Below are 21,385 nucleotides of genomic sequence, written 5' to 3' on the forward strand. Positions count from 1 at the left end.
CCCATCATACCCTTAATTACCCACGTTGATAATTGGCAACACTTATTGTATTACACTGAGAAACAACTCAATAGTATGGTGCAAAATGGTACACAATTCAACACTTTCAGGTCCTGAAGGGTTCGATCCCCGGCTCCGGCGGCAGGTTAGCCCAGCACCATGCGACTATGGGCAATAGCTCGCTTAATTTTCCCGACGGCCCCCTGCGCCTAGAGACCCTAACGGGTGATTGTGCGCTATACAAATGTGGATTATGGTTATTGTGGCCAGTGGACATAAATGGTTGTCATGCATGTTTTCTTAACTCTACACAGGGTATTAAAGCTAGCTGAGCAAACCTTAGTAACATTCAGTCCCAACACTCGGGGGCCTATAACTACCAACTCAGTAGGAAAGTTATACTAGCAATGGTTGCAACATTCCACTTGTCTTGAAACCTCTTTCTTTCCTTTCGCAGGACATGGATTTGCAAAAAAATGTCTTGGGTCCTAGGTCCCCAAGTTACACAAGCTAAATCTATTCTGTTTATAATGAAGTTTGGAAACTATCACAAATAGATTCTGCAGCACGTTTAAGGCAAATTCATCAAGCTAATTTAGAGAAAGCATTTGCTGCTGTTGATAATGGCATGAATACATTGTTAATTCGTATTTACGATTTGAATACCATTGCATTGTCTGTAATTGACATTATACAAAGTGACATATCTTCTTTATACCATGAGCAGAGTCAGCTTAGGTTGATTATGCAGGGGAGCTGGACATTACAATTCTTTAAATCTCACCATTTTACATGGTGCTATTTGAACACAACAGAAATGTCTTTGCCTTTTAATTGAACACGTAGGTAACATGTAATGGCTAAGAAAGACGATCCAAATACAATGTTATAGGTCAAGAAATGACAACACTTTTCTGTCACAGTAGCAGAGACACCGTTAATGGTAATACACGGAGTTCTCTCATTACCAAGTTTAACTTTTCATTTTACATCTTGCATGAAACATTTTCCGATAGGAGTCTTTAGGGAAGACTTTTGTCCACAAATGTTGGTCTTAGCTCTTCGGTTAAAAGTGTATTAGTGGGGGAACGTAGGTGTCTTAGAGGAAACTATTATGACTCTTCGGTCGGCCACTCACTAATTTGTAAGGAGGTAACTGCAGTGTGTAATGCTTCGATTGACAATCTGGCATGTTATTTGAGGGAATACAAGCTTTTTTGATTCATCCAGTCATTAGATTACTCTCGAAAGGAAGTTATTTGATGCTGAACGATCAAAGTTGCTGTGGGGTGAGAGCAGGTGTCCCATATGTGATTTTGGTCTCTCAGTCACGTCGCAATTCTGTGCTATTACCTCCTAGATACACAGCTACAGACATTAGCTTATGGCCTTCCATTCCAACATTGAAGGTTAACTCTCACAAACTGAGCAGACTAGAAGTTTTATTGTTTCAGAAGGACGTGGCACTTGCATCTACACGTGAAACCATTGAACTACAAGTAGCAAGGTCCTCCTCCGAAACTCAATCGCTACTATGCAAAGACCTGCCTCTGCATTTTGGTGAACTTGTGCAGTGCTTACTTAATGCTTCTAACACTGCTGGTTCGGTAGCACTTTTTAAAAGCGGTAGGGTCTGGCTTTGTTAGCACGTTTCAAACCATTTTTGGACTGACACTATTCTTCATTCATTCGGTTATCTAGCGTTTATGGAGGCATACCACTTGTTATTCCCCATTTGTGATATTTTGGTTCTATTTTTGCTACCCTGCAATGGATGTTCTACCTCTAGGCCAAATGGTGGTGATCTAACCCACGTCCAACTGTGTCATGAAAGAGGAGTTGGCCTAACGGCTAGGGCGCTCGACCTCGGACCTGGGGATCTGGGTTCGAGTCTCTGTAACGACACCAAAACCTCCTGTGATTCTGGGCAAATCACTTGATCTCCCTGTGCCTAAAATGAATGTGTGTCCGTCCTCATGTAACGTAACTGGTGCTATGTAAAGTGCTCTGATACCCGATTCGGTTCGGGTCTAGTTCGCGCTATATAAAACTCTTAAAAAAAAAAAAAAAGATACAGGTTTCTGGGGTATCTCAGCATCAGGAATTGAACGGTGACTGGTCCCGGTCCTTTAGACCAGTGTGGTTTACCTGCGTGCAGCCTGTGCTTCGCTGTCTGTGGTGCTCTTTCAAGTGTGCACTCAACATTTGCATTACAATAGAATTGGTACAATCTATGGACATGGATCTGCTTAAGAGTGGACCCATTTTCTTTAATGTCCCATGACAATGCCATTGCTTCTGGATACCTTCTAGGAGCCATTTGCCTCCTGGGATCTGGATACTTCGGCTCCTGAGTTCTTGGTTCCCGGCTCTTCTAATGCAGGTGCACTGCAAGAAGACACGCCTTCAGCAGTGGCTGAGGGTACTGACCACGTTTGTTCTATGGAATTGATCAATGAGGTCATTGTGGAAATACTGTCTGCGGATGTTGAATCCATTTTGGATTCCTTTGAGACAAACATTAATGACTTCTTGGAAGACTCCTTTGATTTTTTATTTGGTTCTTGCTTTTATAAATTATATTTAATGTCTTTTTACTAGTATATTTTAAATCAGCATATTTTTAAATTACTTTAGTTTGCTTAGACTATGAACGTGCTTATTTACTACATATTTAGCAGAGTCTTTTCATGGCCAGGGCGTAGTGAAACCATATTGTACTCACTTTGCTTCTCCTTTCAGTTTTACATTTTACACATTTTAGTAGAGTCTGTTTTAGACATTTTATTTATCCGATATTTTAGGAAGACGCTGTACATGTTGCTTGTTTTTAGAAAGTCTTTCCTGCTGCACTGTCTATACATTTAATTGAAGGCTAAGCAAACAAGCTGTCCTAGTGTTTGCACAGCCCGCTCGAAGACCGCTCCTAATATATAGCTGTATCTCCAACACATTAGCTTTATGATTTAAACAGTGCACTGTCACTTTAAGGGTCAGATGGACACACCGGACACGACAGACCTGGAACCAATGCTGCTCTTCTAACGCTGATCTTCCATCCTGATCCTGCAGAGAAGGATTGCTAATCTTACTCCAGACCAAGTCGTTCATGTATGGGGTCTCGGGCCAACCTAAAAGATCAGGCAGAGGGTACATCCACAATGCTCTCAGAGTAGGTGTAGTGATATAGAGATATACATAGATATATTTCTATATAGAGAACTGCCATGGTTGGACTTTTCATTCTTTTCACCATGTTCATGATGCTGGTTACATTGCTTGGTTTGATCGTTCAAATATTGGCAGCTCACAATTTCTATGGAAGATTACAATTGTTTCAATAAATATATTGAAAACTTTATTCGTAACTTTCTTGTGTTTATCATGGGCATGCAAAAGTAAACTAAAGGGGTAAGATCCGTTTCCACAATTCCCTTGGGGGTCAGAGGGTTATGTTCGAGGTTGCCAACATTGCCAGGCACCCCAGGAAGGTTAAGGGTTTGGGTGAGGCAGAGTGAGATAGCTAGGAATTAGGCCAACCGTCTCCGATTGTGTACATGGACTTAGTCAGTTTGTCTTAATAGTCAGACCTGCCTTTTTCTAGAGGGAACTGTGTAAAACCAGTTGCTGTAAAAGGTTAAAAGACTCTCTCCCAAAATGAGGTGTGGTTCGAGGAGGGGAAATTGTGGGGAGAGCTGCCACTGTGGCCTAAAGGATTTCTGTCTGTATGTAGCAGCTCTTTTTGAGCAGTTTGTCTTTAATCAGCAGTGGCTGTGAGTATCGCTAGCAGTAACCTTTGCTATTGAATGTATGCTTGGTGCTCGTTTGGCAGTTTCTTCTATACGAGAAAGGGCTGGATTAAAAAGTTGTTATAATACCCCTAAGTACCTCGCCGAGACTGTATCCGAATAGGACTGGAAGGAGTCAATATTTTTTCCAAACATAACCTCTGTCATTTGCCAAGTCTAAAATGTGCACCTGAATAAGTGTGTGGGAGGAGACCACACTGATCTGTATTTGGGATGTTATGCTATGCATTGATATACCGAACAAAATAAAAAGATTTTTAAAAAAAAATCAATTGTTCATCTGAACTTCTGGTATAAAATAATTTACTTTCACCAACCCTGGTGGTTTAAGGCTGCTGCTCCTGCAATCTTCTGGCATGCTGTCTTCTGGCAAGACTTTTCCACATTGGACTACATTTGACAATTTTATCTGCATACAATAGCCACGCTCTGGAGGCTACAATGGTCAGTGGCTGTAGCAGAAAACCTCTTCCCTACATTAGCCAATTGCCTACCCTCCTTATCAGGTGGGGCGGAGCAAAAAGTGGTAGGATTTCTTGATCCTCTCTGCTCTGCTTGCAGTACCCACAGAGTCTAGCTTCGGGTGACAAATAAAGCAAACTGGGGAGTTCTCTTGCCTTGTATTTTTTTGTCAGGGCGAGGCATCACCGTAGCAGCTGTAGCAGGGTTCTACATTAAATCTAAATCCTATGCCCTCTACGATCCACAACAGGCGTAGGCTTTACAGACTTTGAGGACTCCTTCAGGATATAAAGGAAGTAGTCAGTTTGCTTTATCGACATCAGGAGATCAAATCCTTTAAAGTTTAGATGCTCTTTGTAGGACAGCGTGGAAACCTAGAATTATTGTCTGGATGGGAGCTAGCAGCGGGTGGTGTAGTGGGTCAGAGAGCGGTGACAATCCTTATAGGTTGCCGATAGCTATGTTGATCATATGAGTTGTCATGTGTGTACTGTTTTTAAAACGCTTCAAACTATCTTTGTTTCACCTCTGGCCCATCCTTTAAAGAAAAAATACTCCGGTATATTTATTCTAATAGTCGTCCAAGTACTGGCATTTCACAAGCTGAAGATCCTCAAGAAAAAGTGAAGGGCCCAAGAACGAATATGGAGGAAAGAATACTCTGCAATGGAAAAAAACATTATAAGAAAGCTATTTAAAAGCATAAAGAGGCTATAATCTCAGCAAAGTCAACATTTTTACGAAGAAAATTAGTGCAGCAAAAAATTCAGCTAGAGAGCTTTTTAAAACAGTTACTGCTTTATCCAAATTTAGTGAATGCAAACAACTTATCTCCAATACAGTTTTCTGCAAACAATTAGCAGACTTCTTCTACAATAAAGTAAAAGACGTATACGATGAGTACTAGTCATCAAGGTGGGGACAACCTTGACGAGCCGGTACAGGCTCGCCTAATGAAGTTCAATCAGCTGACGCCTGCACGAGTAGAGAGGCTCATATCAACTAAATTTAGATCCCTACTGGACCCCTGTCCAGCTATGGTCCTTCATAAGTTCCCGGATACCATTGCAGGCTATCTAGCACCCCTCCTAAATAATATCCTAGACACAGGAACCTTTCCAACTACTTTGAAAAAATCTCTAGTGCGGCCCATTTTGAAAAAACCCTTACATGACCCCATAGAGGTCAAAAATTATCGGCCAATTTCCTGTTTGCATCTAAAATCCTCAAAAAAACCCTAAATGAAGACCTGCTGCATTTCTTAGAGTCAAAAGACAAAATGGATCCTGCACAACATAAATTCAGGCCCTTACACAGTACAGTCAGCACTTGTTGCACCCACAGAGGAGATCTGCATCCAACTAGATGGAGGAGGGAAAGCAATATGAATATTGCTAGACCTCTGCCGCGTTTGCTATGGTTAACCATCAAGTATTCATCCAACATCTGAAATGGGGATCACAGCGAAAGCTTCCAATATACTAAAATCATTCATAGCGAAGAGAGAACATACTGTAGTGATGGGAGACAAAAATCACATTCTTACGCCCTACCATGAGGGGTCCCTCGGGGATCCTCGCTATCTTCAACCTTATTCAATATATCAAAGCCGGATGATGTAGCACTAAAATGTAACTACTGTATGGTCCACATTATCAGATGGATGTGTGACAATTGTTTAAAGTTGAATACCGACAAAACTGAGGTGGCACTATTCGGTAAAAATACTTCTTTCAGGAACACATCTTGGTGGGACCTGTCTATCCCCAGTAAAGAAGGTAAAAAGTCTAGGTGTTATTCTATGACAGGTCAATCGTATTACCTCGTCCGGTTTCTGCACGCTGAATATCCTAAGTAAAATCCTACCATTCATTCCTAAGGAAGACCATGATTGTTGCCTTAGTGTTACCAAAAATAGACTATTGCAACACCCTTTATCTGGGTGCAACTAAGACAACCTTCGCAAGCTTCAATCCATTCAAAATGCAGCAGCATGACTGCTGCTTAAGATACCCAAATTCAGTCCGGTATCTCAAAGTATTCGATATCTGCATTGGCTTACGGTCCACGAAAGGGTACAATTTAAGTAATTGTGCATTGTTCACAAGACCCTACATGGCGTCGGACCGGCCTACTTCAGCAAACGCATTAGATGGCACATCCCACTACGTAACCTTAGGTCGACTACCTCCCTGCTAGTCGTTCCTAGAGTGAAGACAATAAAATGTGGTGCCAGAAGCTTTCTTTATTTGGCTTCCAAACTCTGGCATACTCTGCCATTTACACCGAGAATCCAAACAAATAGGCAGTGGTTTAGAAAATAGCTAAAACATGGTTGTTTGCATCCAAATCATAGCTTCTGCCTGCCCCCCGTTGCTCAAGTTTCAATGACAGATCTAGCACTAAGACACCTCGGCATACACACGCTTTACGAAACCCTCATTTAATTTCTAGAAATCATATCCTACTACTGTCCCCAAATAGTTAAACTGTAGTGATGACCACATTTTCTGGAGGGCAAGGGTAAACAAATGCACACTTTCATCCAAATAGAAAGAGTATAATTTGAGTCATTTAATAAGCCGTCCGTTCATTATTGCAAAGTCCTTGAGTTCGCTACTGGACAAGAGCTCATCAGTGGCGTAGCGGGGGTAAAGGGATCCCCAGGTTACGCCCTGGGCAGCACGAGTTTTGGAGGCAGCCGCCTCCCCCTATCTCCTACATTTGGCCACTACGGGTAGAGGCTCGCCAGTATCCCCCCCCGCCCACCCCTCCAATACCCGCTCCTACATTAGACTGCCGCGAGAGGCAAACTCAGGGTCCAAAAGGCAGAGCTACATCACTGGAGATTATGGTAGAGAGCAAACACATCTAAATGTCTTTCATATAATGGGAAATCTGGGTGCTTCATACAACTAAGATTCTCCCATTCATAAATTCTCGGTTAGTTACTGCCTTTAGAAGTTCCCCCAAGAGAGGATAAAGAGCCTCCCTGTCTGGCCCCGCTCTTTAGCACCCACTGCGCTGCACAGTGCATTTTCTTAGCATTATATGGGTTAGTGTACAGTAGAATGATTAACATGCCAGTTTCACACCTACAGGACTTCTAGCTTGGACTACCAGCTCAGAATCAAAATTGACTAGTCGGAAGCAAGTTCAGTACAGACACTGCTGCTTTCTCCAGTTTGGTACAATCAATGATGGCAAACAATCTGCAGAAGTACAGTAAATTCATAGAATGAGATTTTGCATGCCAAGTACTTCACCTCGAATAATAGAGGGCAGATTATCAACGCAGGTTGCACTGACTTCTTATGGACCCAGATACTCCTGGGAGCCTAAGAAATATTCACAGTCCAAATAAAGTTCATAACTCTACAGAGGTTCTGGTCCTGAGTCCACATACAAGAACAGCCTGTCTAAGAGCTACGACTCAGACTCCTTTGTTTGGAGATAAGGCCTGCTGTCCTATTCCTCCACATTGACCCCTTGAATGATCAGGAGGAGCAGGTGGTAGCAAAGAAAACAGTATTGGGAATTCCTTTAGCTTGAGAAAAAAAACTACAAGCAGAGAGGAAATCGCCAAAGCAAGGAAAATTCAAGAAATCACGAATCACAAATACCTGGAGAAGCTCACGCAACAGGGTGAGCTACAACTGGAACAAGTGATGTTGCAATACACTGAGTTGTATGAACCCTCTCCTTCCGTAGTCTTGAACAAAGGATGACTTTAAGAAGTAATTGTTGGCAACTTGTATTGGTTTGTTTAGCAGCAAGGAGGTGAACTATTGTATAGTATTTCAAAATAAATGGAAAACCTGGCTTGGATTCCTAAACAACACGAAAAACTAAAGATGAGCAGAGGGCCTGCTCACTGTGGCAGGTCAATTGAGCTTTCCTCAGGGAGGGAGAATGCCAAGAAGAATCAAGTCAGGAAAATGGTGAGCAAGCAGACTTCAGAGCAATTAACAGATGCCGGACCCTATTCGTTTAATGATAGTCTGGCGTCAGTTGCAGCAATGGTGGTTGTCGGGAGCTTTGAATGCCACAGAACATTGAACACGGATTACCCATCAAGCACTGAACACAGAATTTTAGTTTTAAAACACTAATTTAGTACCCTTCACGTACTCCTTCCGACCCTTATCTACATTCTGTCAAGAACAAAGTAAGTATGGCAATTTATACAGAAACACAATATTCATCTTAGTATTTGTCAAGTTCTATATCCCCAGACGTAGTCCTATGCCTCTGTTACCAACTCTTTCTTCGCTGCTCGCAGCTCAGAAGCGTTCTCATCTTCTCTCTGCATTGCCTGCACTGTTTTCTTATTGCTCGTACACCTATGTATGTTTTCTTAGCACCGCTGGGACATTTTGAGATCCTATGGGACCCATACCATATACTCCAGGCATTGGTATATGCCTGCCCACCTGGCTAGGGGACGTAGTGAGGGAGTATTCTATAACCCACGGAGCAATCTTTGGATTCCTGTCATTGGGGATTCAGAACACTGTTTGCCTCAGCCTCTATGTACCCCTGGAGAGTGCCGCTCCTATCTTTAGTCCGTACAGGCTTGCTAGCCTGAATTGGTTATTTACCAGACGCCCTGAAGGGCCAGTAGCCAAGTGCCTTCTTGACGCCCTACGGAGGTTTGTATGAATCACAGGCTGAGCAGCTTTTACAGGACATGTTCCCAGGTGACTTCAGAACCCCATTGTTTATTATTAAGAGCCAGAGGAGGTGTCACAGGGGTGTGGAGCCCTCTTAATGAGAACCTCGGCTCCCTATTAACCCAAATTGCCAATGCTTCGCACTTAGCCTATATTGGAAAGGCGCTTGTATAGCGCTACACTTGGGTTTCCACTGTGATCCCAGTAGTAGCTTATTTATTTATTTAACTTTGCGCTGTGCTGTGCCCTGGTCTTAAGGGCTCCATTTAGCACTGTACTTTTGTAAGCCTAATGGAAACTCCGCTATCACTTTTCCTCTGGATTGTGCACAACTAGTCATGGACCAAGAGGGTGGTGCTCTTAAGATCCTAAGGATCCTTTAGCTGCCCTCCCATGGGATGATGTTTTACTGTGCTGTAGAAGCCACGGGCCCCCGCATACCACCCCTTTACCTTCCAGCCCAGCCCACTGATGGGCATTCCATACCAGCCAAGTGCCCCTGGGAGGAAGGGGGGGGGATCATGACACCTTTGCACACCTCCTGAATCGGGCCTCCGCAACTAGAGAGTTTGCCTGTGGGTTAGCAAACAATACATCTTCCCTGCCCCCAGATGACTTTGCCCATAGGGACACTGACTAGGAACCCAGACCTTCACACCTGTGGTGCCCTTCCCCTACACCCCCAACCACAGTCGTCCCCCTTCTCCCCAACATCAGGATGAAGGGTCCGACATGTTCGATCCCAAAGAGCTGCCGAATCGACACCCTCCTCTAAGTTAGCAACTTATATGGTAGGACGGATCAGAAACCTACTGGGGAAGAACACCCGCAACTGCCTTAAAGCAGAATGCCCTAGGCCATCCTTAGAGAGCAAGGTAGCCCTAACCCCCGAGCCAGGCAAGAGAAAGGCCATTGTTTTGCCAACATTTATTAAAGACCCCAAGATAGGCATTAAGAGGTTATGGCAGTCGTACCAAGATAAATTTCTAGATGCCCTAGCTCCACTCACCAGGATCCTGAACATGGCAGAGGATGTCCCCACAGACTCTCTCACTTTGGGAGTAACGGACGTTGGTCTTCAAAGGCAATGCCAATCGCACTCAGTCCACAAAGCGGAGGTGCTCCTTTCTTATTACAGTGGATCCAAAGTTCAGAGGCTGGGGCAGTGGCACAGGGAGGTCTTTTTGTTGAACCATTTATCAAGGAGTTGGGAAAATTTGCCTGTACCTTTACTTCCCTCGACAAGGTCCAATACTGCATCAAGAGGGTCTTCCTCTCACGGGTTTTCTGTGTAGCCGGTCGAGGCAGGGCCACTTGGCCAGCTGCTCCTACACCCAAAAGGCTCCTAGAGAGCAAGGCTCCAGGCACAGGCAGTATCAAGACCAAACCCCCCGTTGGCAACTTATACCACCCGCGAACGGCGCTTTAGAGGCCAAGAATACAAAGGCTACAACACTGCCTCCAATGCCGGTGAGTGATCAACCTTCTTTCCTAGTGAGAGTAGGGAGTACCCTGGAGTCCTTTTTAGGGAGTTGACAAGCGATTCAAGAGTCTTGCAAACAATTCAGGGGTTTCACATGGAGTTTAGCGGTTCCCCCCACATCAAGGTACGCAATTCAGGCCTCTGCAATTTTCGTTCAACGTGGCGGACTTGGTGGATACAGAGAAATCTTCATTGCTCGAAAAAGTGGTTATCTGCCCAACCACACCTCACCCCAGGGTTTCATAAGCAATCTTTTTCTGGTTGACAAGTTAGATGGGGACAAAGACCAGTTATCAACTTAAAGTGAATTCAATGAGTGGCTAGTCTATCGCCATTTCAAAATGGAGGGGATACACCTCCTTCGCAAAGTGTTACGCGTCGCGGATTGGCTGGTCTGTCTGGACCTGAAGTATGCCTATCTATCCGAATATTTCCACCACACAGGCAGCTCCTCTAATTTGTAATGCAACAAAAGTGTTTCAGTTCACAACCTTTCCTTTCACCCTCTCTTTGGCCCAGTGGAGCTTTGTGAGGGTACTTAAGGGCCCAAGGGACATGCTTATTGCCGACATGCTCTTCTTGGGGCAGAATCCCCACCAGTTGTCGTCCCAGCTACACGGCGCGGTCACCCTGCTGGAAAGCGGTTTCGTTATAAACTAGAAGTCCCTCCTGATTCCAGGGCAAAAGGCGGTTTTCTTGGCCTATGTTAAATTCCATAGAAGCTACACTGAGTTTTCCCTCGAGGAAGGTGGCAAAAATCAGGCATGAATTGCGGTGCACATTGACCAGTGACCAGACACAGTGTCCTTGAGACAGATTGCACACCTAGTGGGCCTGCTGTCCTCGTCCATTCAGGTGATCTTTCAGGGACCCTTACACTAGCGCTCCATTTAACGCCTCAAGGAGACACCTGCAGAGGGGACCTTCATATTCCCAGCTCGGAGGTCCGTTGGTGGTTTTCACACACAGAAGCATGGAACGGCAGAGCGATTTTCGGCTCTGCATCTCAGAGTCCGACACCAGCAGATCAGGCTTAGGTACGCAGTGTGGATATTTTTTCACAAGAGGGTTGTGGTCCCCTAAGGAGCAGGAATTACACAACAACTGCCTACAACTCCTGGCAGGATCCTTCGCGGCATAGTGTTGGTCGCGAGACAGAATCCAACCCTATGTCCTCTTAAAGATTGACAACTGCTCTACCGTAAGATTCATACATCACCCCAAGGGGAACCCAGCCCAAGGTCTTGTCGGATCTAGCAACCAGCTTTTGGCAGTTCTGCCTAGATCATCAGATATCAGTCACGACAATCCCAGCACTTCAGGGACTCCAGACTGAGGAAACTCCATCCAGAGATTTTGCCAATCTACAAGATCACATGGGGTCCTTTTTCAGTGGACCTAGTCATTTTAAGTTGAAACTAGCATTTACATTCAATAGGAATGCTACGTCATATTTGGCACTTTGGTGGGAATCGGGAGTTCTAACACATACACTTCCACACATGCACGCGTTGTCCTGAAAACGGCGGGAGCCGTACACGTGCACATTGCCTGTCCGGGCACGTGCACATCTAACTCCCTTCGGCCAAGAAACCGACAACAATAGATCTCGCCAAGGCGAGTAGCACATGCGCTGCGTCACTAGGCGAGACCTAATAACCTTCTACGTAGCAAAAAGCAAGACACTAAGCCAAACATTGAACACTACAGTGTATTAAAAGATGTGCATGTGACAACACATTTCTTGTTGACAGGACAAAAATATGCTGGTTACTTTCAACAGAAAATCTTATGCTGGCAACACAAATCTTGTTTAACCGCATACTTGTGAAATTCACAGTGGAAAAATAGGTTTTATTAAGGTATGTTGATACAACATTTTTCTTAACCTTTTGTGGACACTCCCTGAATCACTGCTGAAAGCCTGAGGCTCCTGCCTAAGCAATTTCTATATTTCGAGCTTGAAACAATGCACAACAATACAGAGCAAGGTATACATCAAATACACGTATTATACAACATTTTACATAATTCACAACAAAAGATATATATATTTTTTTAATGGAAAGGTTGGAACTTTTCAAAATGTTTCATTTCTAAAAGATGAAGCAATATATTAAACAGTAGGGATATTACTTTTTCTTTGCTGCGGCCCGCAAGGTGTTTAGGCCAAGATGCCAGTTTCCAGAAGCTGGGCGTCTCTTAAGACCTAGGCCATTCCCCTCCGGCCATTCGCAAAATATCCCTTGGACCAGGAGTTGAAACAGATTGGTTAATATGGTCTTCGTAAAAAGCGTGAGGTGTAGAGGGTGAGTGACATTCACTCTTGCCAAAATTCGCAAAGTGGCCACAGAGCTGCTGCCACTGGACGAGAAGGATGCCAAACGTCTTTCTTAAAGTAACGCCCTGCTTAAAAGACTGTTGCGTATCGGTGTACTGGATGAAGGCAAGATGAAGTTGGATTATACCCTGGGTCCCAAAAATAAATAAATAAATAAATAAAGAGGATTGTTTGGAACGACGTTTGCAGACGCAAGTTTTCAAGTTTTGTCTTGCAAACGTAATTCCCCATGCACGTATACTCATTCGCCAGCGTCATATCTGTGTCCGTAAACAGGTAGTGAACATCCTATCGTTAATCGTGCGCCTGAACTCCCAGAAGCACATTAACTTCTCTCTGCGCTCACCGAATGTAGGTGGACGGCCTGGACATGTCAAGCAAAAGAATGCCAAGAAGGGCAAGACTGTCGTGGCAGTGCAGATGCAGAGGAAGATTAAGCAAGCTACACCCTCAACTTAGGGGGCATTCAGGAGTGTACAGAAAAATCTGTTTTTGTACTTTTAAGCTCCTAATGCATGCTAATTGTTGGTGCATGCCAAAGCTATAATTAAGGCTACCAATTGTCCATACTGGAGTAGGTTTGCTGTATTTGTGTTGCTTCCACGAATCAAGATAAAAATACCAACTTAGTTTTAACCTCCAATTTTAAATTCCTGCAAATTTACAGTGTTTTAAAGGTTTACATTTACAAAGTTGCATTTTTATGCACTTATGCTTAGTTAATTTATTTAATTTTCTAAACAGTCGCTGCCCCCCTCTGTACGCCTATGGGACCGCCAGGGACCTGCTGATGAAAGGTTAAGAACCGCTGCTGTAAGCCATAGGTGATGAAAAGAATGCTGTATAGTTGCTTCAGCTATGTTCACTTTGATATTTCATGGGCTGTGGTGAACTCTGGGTACCACTTATTCTGCACAGTGTTGTTTTGTACGCATAACTGTGGGTGAACTTTGAACAGAACTCTAAACCTTGGAGGAGGAGCATCCACTATCCAGTGGCTTACTTTTGATCCAATACCTTACATAAATTCCTAAGCACCAAGGTTTAGGATTTTCTCAAAAGGATTTGCAAATAACCATACCCTCTGTAACTGTAAAATAAACTTGTGCATTCTGAAATCAGTTCAAGACCTAGAGTACAGATGCAAGTGGTCTTTGTGACAAAACCAATAGGGCAAGAGGAAAAATAACTGGCCTGTTGCAGAGGGATTAGTGCTTCGCGCCTATTCAAGCCAAAGCATGGCCTCCCGCTAGCAGCTTATCAAATGTAAAGTTCATACACATGCGCAAGGTAGGACCCAATGGTTTTGAAAGGATAAGAAGACCACTACTTTGAGCCTCTTCATCATCTGGTTTCTCATTCCAACCAAAAACTTCTGCATATTTTGCTGCTGTGTCCATACAATTACTACAAGAACCAACACAAGTACAGCAATTCTAATCCAAAATAAAGCAGCGAGCTTTAAATGGCTATCCAAAAGAGGATGTAACATTCCTGGTCAAAAAACAATATTGCAGTGGCTTGGCAAACCGGCATGGCGGACATGGGTTGAGACCGCGCCGTCCAGCCCAACTAATCATCCTCAATTATCCGGTCTCTCTGATAGACATATTGTAACTCAATGACACCCTATTGCTGACGGACATTGGCAGTCTGTACCTGAGGTAATTTGGGCGCTGTGGGTGCCGCGGGAGGAGTGTGCGCAGGTGAAGACTTGGGGCCTGCAGACGGAGGGGCCTCGGGTGACACAGGGGGAGACGACAATCTCTCGCCGACTGGATGTAGCACAGCCTCGGCATCGGGGACCACGTATAGCGGGGTCGAGGCATCGTAGGAGCCGGCGAATGCCCTCGGACTGACTGTCTCAACAGAGGATTCCTGTGGGTGCGGTGCCGTAACTCGCCAGCCGTGTCCGGTCGCGGTGGCCGTGTAGGGCCGTGTCGGGCCGCGGCGAGAGCCAGGCCGCCACCATTTCTGCAGCAGTAGGCCGGTATCTGGACAGGGCGGTAAGGACAGGGGCACACGCTTCTCTATCCCCACTCCATCCTCATCGCGCCCCCCCCTTGGCTTGGTGGTGTGCTGGGCGCTCCAACACGGCTCTTCATGAGTGGGGGCCAACTAGCAACATGCATGGAGACTGTGTCCCGTGGACTTTAGAGCCTCTCCTCCTCCTTCCACCCATACACACGCATCCAGGGGGGTGTCGGAGGTTACATCGGACCGCAGGGGAGTGCGGGGCGGCAATGTAGCAGTGGCCTGCACACGGAGTGAGACCCATTACATCAGTGGTTGACTTGGGTTTCAGAAACTGGCAGTGGCGCAGATCACCCTCCCCTCCTTATAATAGACTGTAAGAGGGAGTACTAGACGATCGGGCGGACCGATACGGAGGGTCTCTGTTGGGCTCCGTGGGAACTCCCGCATCGGCGGCAGTGTCAGGCCCCGCAGGTGTTCTCTGAAGGGGCAAACGCTGGGCGCTGGGTTGCGACCCACCTACTGAGACTATCATAGGGGCCATTTGATGAGACCTGTGTCGTGAGCTGCTGCCCAGAGAGGAGCGGACTAGCTCGCCTGTTTTGGAGTAACATACATTGAGGGCCCCTCGGTGCATGTGGTTCCTTGTGGGGGCTCCGTGCTGTGACCCTAGACTAGCGTGCTCTCACTGGGCTTCAGGTGTCCGGCTGGGATCTTTTGGTGTTGGGGGTGCGGTGGGGGGTGATAGGAGGACAGTATTGGTCGAACTGTGTGCCTGTCTTGCTCCTCATTGATCCGCCAGCTGCCATCGGCTCCCGTTCGGCGGTATAGTAGGGCCGCAGGAGTCCAATGAGGGAGTCTCCCTATTTGCCCCCCCCCCCCTCTTTCAGCTTGATATTTGGATCATTTGCTATCAGCTAAGGCAGCGCTGGGAACAGTCCGGGGTCTGCCATGATGCGGGACAAGGGTGGGAGTGGACCATCTAAACAGGGCCCTTGATACATTTACGGGCCGGGAGCCGCTGCGCGGTCCTCTGGAAGACCATAGGGAGCCATGCCGGGCAATGCAGCGCTTATGCCCGCAAACACGCAGGCCAGGGACATGCTGGATGCTAAGATAGGGGAGGTCAGCTCTGATGTAATGCTGTTGAGGCAGGATCTACGGAACGCCGTATCACCGAGACTCGTGTCTCCGGAGTGGGGGATGATCTCACAGCACTGAAGAAAAAGGTGGCAACCATTGAGACCACCCAGCGGGGCCTAGTGCTGCTGTTGGAGGATGCAGAAGGAAGGGCACGACATAATAACCTCTGCTTCATTGGCATTCGGAGGGCTGCAAAGGGGGACATGGAACAGTTCCTCACACAATGGCTGGCGAGTTGGCTCCCATCAGAATCTATGTCTCGCTGCTTTGTGATCGAGAAGCCTCCGTCTGGGGCCCACCCGAGGCCATTCATCGCGAAGCTTTTAAACTATCACAACCGCGATGCTATCCTGAAGCAAGCACGGCTCAAAGAACCCCTACAGTATGATAATGCTCGTATCCTCATTTTTCCTGACTATACAAAGCTAGTCCAGCAGCAACGACAGTCGTTCCTGGCGCCCAATACCAGCCTGCGAGATCTTAAGCTTCCCTACGCCCGGTTATACCCTGCTCGACTGCGAGTGGTTTACCGCTCATGCACCCATTTTTATGAGTCGCTAGATGAGGTTTCTAAATGGACTGACGAAACGGTATGGGTGCGGGCCCATACATCACCTGGAAGGGAGTCAGACTCCTCATCGTCAGGAGCTGCTTGGCGGGGGACCCCGCTAAAATGTATGAACACCAGAAGATAACGCTCCAGACGCTGATCCATGTCCCGCGACACGCCATTCCGGTCTGGCTCGACTCCGGGCCAACAGACTCCTGCGTCCTGACCGGCACACCAATGAGGGGCAGTCATGAAGCAGTTCATGCTGTTCAGCTCGGAGAGACTCAACGATGGGCCGGGTTCAATTAGTGGACCTGTGCTGACAGTGCGCTATGGATAGATAGGTAGTGAGCTAGGCATCCATTGGTCGGGGCGGGTCGGGCCCTCCCGTTGGGGGGGGGGGGGGGGCTTGGGTCAGTCTCACCGCGACAGATGCTTCATCGTTTGTTGGGTTGGTTGATTGCACTTCATCGCACTGACAGTAGGCTTATCTATTCCCGCCGGGCTCATTTCCACATCCTGGCAATGGCTGACTCAGTACCACATAGCAGAAGTCCCCCGTGGTGAGAGTAGGACCCTGGGTTTGCTTCGCTTCATCAGCTGGAACGTGAGGGGTGCCCTCGATAAAATTAAACGTGAGACCATACATCAACAGGCCAAACGGGCTTTGGCGGACGTCCTCATGCTACAGGAGACCCCTTTTGGGGACAAAGACCCTTTGCTTCGGCCGATATGGGTACCATCAGGTGTTCCACTCCAGCTTTGTGAGGGGATCACGAGGAGTGGCTGTATTGATCCATCGGAGGGTTCTTGCGTGCATATTAAGCAATGGAGCGACACCCAGGGGCGATGCATATTCCTGCAGGGATCGGTTTTGGAGGGGGGAGTCTACACTTGCTTATCGGAGGTTTTGGGCTGGGATCTTCCCCGCTCGCCGAAACTAGCTCTGTTGCATGTCCTGGAAGGGATAGGTGGCAACGTCTATATACGCCACTTATTACTGTTGAGTCTTACATTGGCAAAAAGGGACATAGCGAGGGCGTGGAAGGCTCAAAGGGCCCCTGCAGTGGCCGCATTGGAGAATGGCCTAGACTGTTGTATGGGCCTCGAGAAACCTATTTTCATTGCCAGGGGGTGCCCTCTAAAACATTTCAAAATATGGAAACGGTGGGCAGACTATCGGGGATTACTCCTAGACTCTGTTCCTGTAGATCGGGACCGGCAATTACAAACCTTGGGTTTGCTGGGGGGATCCTGGGAGCGGGGTGGGAGGTGGAATCCTGGTGGGTAGTTCGACTGTAAATTTTAAAATGGATCTGTCTGTGGATGAGCAGTGCAATCGGGGGGTGGGGTGTTTGATTTATATTGTATTTCCTTTAAGGTTTTAATGGGTATAGTCAGTCAATTTTATATGCTTTGATTGTGCAGACACCTCTGGGTTATAGAGCCCTGCTGTACATGTGCCGCTTGACCAATAAATTTTTTTTTTTTTTTTTTTAAAACAGTCTTGCCTGATTTATACTACACTTTGCAGTTAAAACTAAAGGGGTGCTGCCATAGCCTGTTGAACTCATTCTGGAATTCGACCTTTAAAACGCCAACAAAATGAGTGTTTAAGGGGCTGGATGGACCTAAAAACTGCAAGCACCAATTCACACCGACCATAACAGCCATATATTGTGCGGCCTCTAATTGTTCATTTCCCCTCAGACTATTTATTTATTTATAAAGCTTTATATAGCGCGAACTTGACCCATGAGGGTATCAGAGCGCTTCACATTTAGGATTGTTGCGTTAAAATTTATATCAGATACAAGAGCATAGTAAGATACAGTACACATAAACAATGTTTCAAGAGTAGTAGGAGGGAGGGGAGGAAGGAGTAATAGCAGGGAGACGAGGAGGAACTGTGCCCAAAGTCCGGCTGGGTAGGTGACGGTCAAGGGGGAAACCAAGGCCAATCTCCTCATTAGCTGTCTAGCAGCTCCATCGGTCTTCAGCCATGTTACTCATGTCTCAGCATTCAGGGAAAACCAGTTTGTAGTTGATTTGATTTGCGACGGTTATATAGCGCTGTCTAGACCCGGAGGTATCAGAGCGCTTAACCAGAGGATCGTTGCATTACAAGGTACAACAAAAAGGATTATGTAGCGCTGGCTTGACCCGGAGGTATCAGAGCGCTACAACAGAGGAACATTGCGTTACAAGTTACATCAGTTACAATAGTGTAGTAAGGTACAGACTAATTTGGTGCACTTTCTCTGAACACCTTCCTCTTCTACCAGAGTACTTACACGATCTTCATTTAACTTGGATAACTGAGGAAAGTTTTATCTGGCCTTTGAATGCCACCCATATTTGCTCTGGATTATTTGTGTAATCAGTAGTAAATAGGTTTAATTCCTATATGGACTCTTGCCACTAGTGATCCTATTCATCTTTGTTCTGTATAGCACATTTTTTATTGTGCTGAAACATCACTGAGGATTCAGCATTTGTACAGTGAAAGCAATACTTATCTAGGTTGTGCAACTATAATTTTAAACGATATGGCAAGTTAGTGAAGGCATTTCCTAAAAATAAACATAACGCGCTTGACTGGGGGCTCCATTACTTACCGGCCGTGAGGGAAACTGCGTGAGCTCTCCTCAGCCCCGGACATTGCCGTGAGGGAAACGGCCTGCGATTTTCCAGCCTCGCCGCCGTGAGGGGAACGGCCATCAACTGGCAAGGACTACATTCCCCAGCATCCCTGGGCAGCGCCGAGAGGTGACACCAGCGTCTGCCTGGGATTCCCCTTATTAGCGCTCCCGCCCCACGCAACGCGGGACCGTCTGTGCCCATCCGTGGCAGGACAAGGCAGGGCTGGGCCATCCCTCTAACAGAGTACATTCTATGACCAAGTATTTGGCTCTATGCGAGTAAGATATGTCCTGTGAACTTGGTCGACTGTGGAAAGATTGAAGTTTGGACCTCTGTACCTATGGCTTTTTGCCTTTTTAATTGCTATAATACCCTGATGACTTATATTATTGAACCGTTAGTTTAATAATCCATTGGAATACGTTTTTATTGTTCTCACAAAGTAACTGGCATATCATCAGTCTTTCTTCTTATACTTTTAATTTTCATTATACAGCCCATGAAATTCGCATAGTTAATATATTTGAATTAAGGTGGTATCTAGAGTATTTGGTGCTAACTTTATACTGTTCAGAGTTGTTTCTATTTAACTGTTTACTAGGCCCGAAAATTAACTGGTATTGTTTAACAAAATGGCAAGAAGGAAAGATGGTGGGGGATTTGGAATGGTAGGGACCTTGAATGCTTATTTTGCCACGGCAGAATCGGTCATTAATAAGGAAATTATACTGACCGAACGCAGACTATCCCTTGACCCTGCCTATAGCAGGTTATCTACCACCCCAGCCCTGTTAGATACGCAGACACAACTTACCCCACCTCCAGCTCAAGTAAGGTCTCCTCAGGTAGAGGTTGAGCTTTCCCAACCAAGTGATATCACATTCTCTGGGACCCCAGAGTTGATACCTAGTCCGGTTAGGTATAAACTTCGGGGAAGATCACAAAAGCAAAAAATGGCTTCCATTTGTGCCAAACAATCTAGTGCCATCCCAAAAAAAACTAGGGTGCAGAAGCAGGGTCACACAGGACCTAGAAGCAAAGGGATAGTAACAGTGGTTGTGCATGCTACGGAAAAGGGGGAATCGGAAAAGGGGGATCGGAGAGAACGATCCAATACTGACCAAAATGACGGGGTTACGATGAGTATTGAGGTTGGAGAGGAGGATTTTGGGGGGAAATTGGAAGGCATGGTAAAACATCTGCTGGAACCCATTGAACTGAAATTGTGTGGGGTTGAGACTAAGTTACAGTCTATGGAGTCCTCACTGGCTAAACTTTCGACATCAAATGGTATAGGAGACTCTCACAATATCAACCCCAGACGTGCAAGTGCTATACAAAAAACAGCTGATAATAATGTTATAGTGGCACACCTAGTGTCAACTAGCACTCGACCAACTGTTAAAAGTAGTGCCAGCAATCTGCCTGGAAAATGTCAAGACACCGCAACCCCCAGTGCACTCTGCAGTGAACAGGAGGAAACCCCCTACTCCAGACCTAGCTCAGAGGCCTGTTGAGCATTCTCGTCAGACACAGACCCACGGTTATAGGTCTCCCGCCAGAGGCCACTCCCTATGTGGTTATCTTAAGCCATGTCCCTGCCCTAGCGCCAGGAGTGAATGAAAGTTATGTTCAGCTGCTCAACAAAACTTACTGGCTTAGTCAAAATACCCTTGAGGGAGTAAGGGCCATTAATAATATAATAATGGTGTGCAGGGTAAATTGGATTGGTAGCTCTAATAAGACAGGGAGTGGGGATAGTATTATTAACTGATAATCCTCAAACTGCTGGCCGCTTGTTACTAAGAGGACCCCGGTTACAATTGATGCAGGGCACAGGAACTAAACTATTACCTTTGGGATTTTTCTATAGACCAGCATCATGGAGGTACCCAGGAAGATCTGCTCAGGAGAAAAATTGGCAGTCAGGGGACTGGTCCAGTGTGAGATTCTTTACCGATCATGGCTGCTCACAGCCTTTACAGAATATGCTGGGTGATCCTATTCCCAACAGACACAGACTCCAGGTTCACAACAGATATGAAATTCTGTCTGGTCTGGAGTCCTACTATTGACTTGAAGAGACCAGTGTCTTGGTCAGAGGGAGACCGGATGTCTCAGGCACTGGGACGGCTGAAACACGTGTGGGTGGCCTGAATAATCTTCTCATGGAACATTGCAGGATTAGCTGCTAAATTAACTAATCCTAGATGGACTGCCTACATTAAACAATTTTTGATTATTTGTTTACAGGAAACCTGGTCGGTTGACTGTGAACTCCACCTGGAAGGATACGTGGCACACTTT

The 21,385-nt window shown here is 46.0% G+C and overlaps 1 protein-coding gene and 1 pseudogene across 1 annotated transcript in view; one reads left to right on the top strand and one right to left on the bottom strand.

Annotated features, from left to right (window-relative positions):
• Nucleotides 1–21,385, bottom strand: part of LOC144770632 (dual specificity tyrosine-phosphorylation-regulated kinase 1B-like) — a 431,276-nt gene that overhangs the window by 364,119 nt on the left and 45,772 nt on the right. The gene's annotated exons all lie outside the window — the stretch shown is intronic.
• On the top strand, nucleotides 12,602–13,227 carry LOC144767401 (small ribosomal subunit protein uS4 pseudogene; annotated as a pseudogene).

This window comes from Lissotriton helveticus, chromosome 7 (genome assembly GCF_964261635.1).
Source record: "Lissotriton helveticus chromosome 7, aLisHel1.1, whole genome shotgun sequence".
Taxonomy (NCBI): domain Eukaryota; kingdom Metazoa; phylum Chordata; class Amphibia; order Caudata; family Salamandridae; genus Lissotriton; species Lissotriton helveticus.